Source organism: Myotis brandtii, unplaced genomic scaffold (assembly GCF_000412655.1).
Source record: "Myotis brandtii unplaced genomic scaffold, ASM41265v1 scaffold68, whole genome shotgun sequence".
Taxonomy (NCBI): domain Eukaryota; kingdom Metazoa; phylum Chordata; class Mammalia; order Chiroptera; family Vespertilionidae; genus Myotis; species Myotis brandtii.
Genome location: NW_005370657.1, coordinates 4113568 through 4118448, shown reverse-complemented (window position 1 = coordinate 4118448; position 4881 = coordinate 4113568). Strand labels below are relative to the sequence as shown.

Here is a 4881-nt window from a genome sequence, read left to right as displayed (position 1 = left end):
CTCCCTGGAGGAGGGGCCGCCTGAGGGTGGGTGGGGACCGCACTTCCGCCCACTGACTCTCAGGGCTTGTCTATCAGACCGCCCTGGCACAGGCCCTTGCAGAGCTCCATGCCACTGATCTCCTATCGAAATCGCTACCTGCAACCCCCTTGGGAAGGCCCCCGCCTCATAGAGACCCCACGCTCCCCTGAAGAAACCCTCGCCCATTCCTCTCTTACGGAGTTCTCCCACCAGAAGCTCTGGTGTAGAGAGATCTGTCTCCCACTCAGGCCTCCATGAAAACACAAGTTTTCTCTTAGATAATCCTTTACCTTCCAGTAAGTTCCTTAAGGGAGCCACAGGCTCTCTTTTCTATCACACCATCCACTTCCCTCCCCAACATGGTCCTTGAAGGTGGCCCCTTCCTCACCCTTTAGCCAGTGGTTCTCAACCTTCCTAATGCCGCGACCCTTTCATACAGTTCCTCATGTTGTGGTGACCCCCAACCATAAAATTAGTTTCGTTGCTACTTCATAACTGTAATGTTGCTACTGTTATGAACCGTAATGTAAATATCTGATAGGCAAGATGTATTTTCATTGTTCGCGACCCACAGGTTGAGAACGACTGCTAGACCTTGAAGGAGACCTCACATACCCATTGGAAAGCCACCTGGGGGTTCATAGGACCTATTCAGTGGTTCTGCTCTGCCTTACCCTTGAGGGCTTTAGTCTCCCTTTATCAGACATTTCAGGGGCTCCTATACAGAAAACTCATGTCATCATAACAGTCCCTGATAAAGATTAGCTCAATGCAAAATGAAGGTATTTAAGAGTGAAGATCACCAACCTGCTACCTACTCCTGCTTCCCCTTGGGGCTCACTTTCATGAGCACCCCAATAGCATCTCCTCCAGGCCTGGAGGAATCTCAAAGGAAGCAATCATGACAGCTACCATTAGCTACTGTTCAATGAGTGGGTGAGTCCATGTTCTCCCTGAACCAGGCACATTTCCCCCACACGGTTTGCACCAATCCTCACAATAATCTTGGGAGTTTAAAGCCCATTTCACAAAGAGGAAACTGAGGCGTTTGCTCACGGTTACATAACTAGCACAGGTTCAGAAGAAATTGGCATCCTGGCTGAATAAGTCCTGACACATGTGACATAATTATGCTTAGAATGATGACACCTTTGGCCATAAGTCAGAAGACACAGTATGTTCATAGTTCACTTTTGAAATCAGGCCTTTCTTTCAACAATTTTCTGTTCTGAAATGCCCTTTATTCCTTCTGCAATTTAGCTTTTATAAATTCAGTGTCTCTCCCGCCTCACAGTCACTACAGTAACTGGTCCTAGGCCCCAGCCAGGCAGGAAGCAAAGAAAGCAAAAACTCCTTCTTTTGGATTTACATTCTGGATAAAGATCATTTCTCTCTGATGCCTATGCCCTGAGGTTGTTGATGGCAAAAAGGTGAACTTTTTTAAAATTAAAACACAAACATTGAAAATCTTCCAGACTGCCATTTTGAATTCAAAGTCTTTTGCACCCAGACACCAACACCGACTTATAAACACCCCCAGGAGCAAAGCTCTGCCAGACCGACAGGGCCTCTGTGGTGTTTATTTACCTTGTTTCCTATGAACCTTCTCCAAGGAACAGTTGTTATCAAGATCTTCCCTGGAATGAGCAGCCAGTTCAAAAGCTCTGAGCTGGAGTCTATAAATACAGTTATTTGGTGAAGGGTAAAGCTGGATGCTTTTCAAAGGAGGTTGTAGCCATCCTGGCCACAAAAATGTCTGAGTGCCTGCTTGAAGGTAGTGATGTTTGTGGTGTTGGTGTTGGTGGTGGTGGTGGTGGTGGTGGTGGTGTGTGTGTGTAAGACTGGAGTGGAGGTGGGGGATTATGTATCTGTCCAGGTGGCCTCTGAGACTGCGGGGTGGTCTGGGGAGAGAGCATTGAACTGGAGTCTGGCTTCTGATGTTGTCTGCACCACTGACTAGCAGAGACATTTTAAGTAAATAATTAGACAATTGTCTGCTTCAGTTTCCTCCTTGATAAAATGGGTATAGAGGATAACGAGGAGCTCACATCATAAGAGAGAGTATAATGTAGGAGCTAAGAGCGCAGGCAGTGGAACCAGACTGCCTGGGCTCAAACCTGAGCCCTACCTCTTACTGAAATAAATGTGCCCTTGGGTAAGTTATTCAAATCTCTGTGGCTCTGTCTGTAAAGTGGAAATGATGGTAATAGAAATATCTTGACATGAGAATTAAATGAGTTAATGACACTAATAAAGTACTTAAATAGTGACTGTGATATAGTGAGCACTCAAAAATTACTATACACAAGATACTTAGCAGAGTTGGGCTTTTATCATTAACTAGAGGCCCAATGCATAAAATTCGTGCAAGGGGCTCAGCCCTCACAGCCCCATCTTTGTCCAGAAGGTCATCCGGAAGGTCGTCCGGACGGTCATTCCGATGTTCGGCTGTCCAGTCTAATTAGCATATTACACTTATTATTAGCGACTAGAGGCCCAGTGCATGAAATCGTGCACTAGATGGGGGAGAGGGCAGGTTCCTCAGCCCGGATTGTGAGAGGGCACAGGCCAGGCCGAGGGACCCCACTGGTGCACAATCAGGGCTCGGGAGGACCCCAGGGAGGGACTATGAGAGGGCTCCAGGGCATGTCCAGCCCATCTCACTCAGTCCCAATCAGCCGGACCCCAGCAGCAAGCTAACCTACCGGTTGGAGCATCTTCCCCCCTGGTGGTCAGTGCACGTCATAGCAAGCGGTTGAGCAGCCTTAGCATATCATTAGCATATTACACTTTTATTGTTTGTTCAGTTGTTTTGCTGTACGGACTATTTGCATATTACCCTTTTATTATCTAGGATAGTAATAATCTTCATAATAAATAGGCCTATACTTGGATTCAGAGACCTGAGTTTCCACCCCAGAATGTAATTGTTTCCATTCTGAATCAGGTAGAATTCAATTCAATGTAAAGGACAGAAGACTGAAATAACAGTGACTAAAAAATTAGAAGTTTCTTTCTCTTTCACATAAGGTCTGGAGATGAGCATTCCAAGGCTGGCATGACAATTCCATAATGCATACTCCAAGATACGAAGGCATTGGAGCAGGACAGGGCAGCTGATTTGGCCTCGTGGTTGCGTAGATTGTACATTAGCTTATATACCTATCTTATATACCTATCACACTGTGACCTCCTTGAGGTCGATGACCCAGAATTTTATGTTATTACTCCCCTCTCCTCCAAATGCAGCTTCCACCTCCTGGTCCAGGATGGCTGCTTGAACTCTAGCTATCTAACTCACAACCAAGAAGCCAGCAAGAAGGAGGAGGGCATGCCCCCGTGCCGACCCTAACCTTTAAGGATACTTCCATTTACCTTCAATTGGCCAGAACATAGTTATACAATCACATCTCACTAGGAAACATAACCTTTATTTCAGCTAATCATGTGCACAGTTCCAGGGGTGGTGAGTCTTTTCAGAGAATTAGGGGAGGACAGATACTGCATGACAGCTAGCAGTCTCAGCCAAAACATCCTTGGCTATGTGACCTTGAGCAAGACACTATATTTGGGCCTCACTTATCCTATAACCAAAGTAAGAGAATCAGACCAGATGATCTCTGTCCAAAGTCCTTTTCAGGTATAAAATGCTATAATTCAGTGCTTATTGTTTTATATTTCCACTAAACTTAGTTGAATCTGATGTTATTTAAATAAAAGGAGAACTCTCTGCCAAGTACATAGCATAACCAATAGTTGGAATTGAAACCTCCTGGAGATGAGATGGGCTTTAAGGAACTTGTCTTCTCAACTGTTGTCAAAATAGGCTAACTAAACAAATCTGGCAGATAAAAAGTCCAACCGCGTGTGTGATACCACCTGCGCAGACACTTTGATGCTCCTCAGTTTCCAAGCTCGCCCTCACTCCCCTCTACCTGTTTGTTTTTTTCTGCTTAGGAGGCTGTGGTTATTAAAGGAGGACAGTACCCCCCCAAAGATCTCTAATACCCCACTAACGATACAGTGTAAAACGGCAGGACCAATTAGCCAGTGGTCTGTTGTTCCTATTACACTTAGTTGTGATTATATTCTTTTTTTAATTTAAGATATAATTTACATGCCATAAAATTTTAATGTGTACAGAGTCACAAAATTGTACAAATTATCACCACTATCTAATTCCAGAGTACTTCATCATCCCCAAAAGAAACCCCATACCCATTAGCAGTCACTCATCCTTTCTGCCCTCTCCCCAGCCCCTGGCAACCTGAATCAATTTTCTGTCTCTATGGATTTGCCTATTCCGGATATTTCATGCAGGTGGAGTCATATAATAGTGTGGCCTTTCTGTCTGGCTTCTTTTACTTAGCATAATGTTTTCAAAGTTCACCCATGTTGTACCATCTATCAATACTTCATTCTTTTTTATTGACTAACTAGAGGCCTGGTGCCCAAAATTCATGCATGGGGTGGGGGATCCCCTCAGCTCGGCTTGCACCCTCTCCAATCCAGCACCCCTTGGGGGATCGGGCCTTAACCGGCAGTCTGACATTTCTCTCACAATCCTGGACCTCTGGCTCCTAATTGCTCACCTGCCTGCCTGCCTGGTCGCCCCTAACTTCCCCCCTCTGCCGGCCTGATCCCCCCTAACTGCCTCCCTGCCAACCTAGTCGCCCCCAACTCCCCCCTGCTGCCAGCCTGGTCAACCTAACTGCCCTCCCCTGCAGGCCTGGTCACCCCTAACTGTCCTCCCCTGCAGGCCTGATTGCCCACAACTGCCCTCCCCTGCTGGCCATCTTGTGGTGGCCATCTTGTGACCACATGGGGGTGGCCATCTTGTGCAAGGGTGTGATGGTCAAT

At 46.2% G+C, this 4881-nt stretch overlaps 1 long non-coding RNA gene across 1 annotated transcript in view; it reads left to right on the top strand.

Annotated features, from left to right (window-relative positions):
• The window catches only part of LOC106723939, a 25017-nt gene that overhangs the window by 1667 nt on the left and 18469 nt on the right, over positions 1-4881 (top strand). The window lies entirely within an intron of this gene.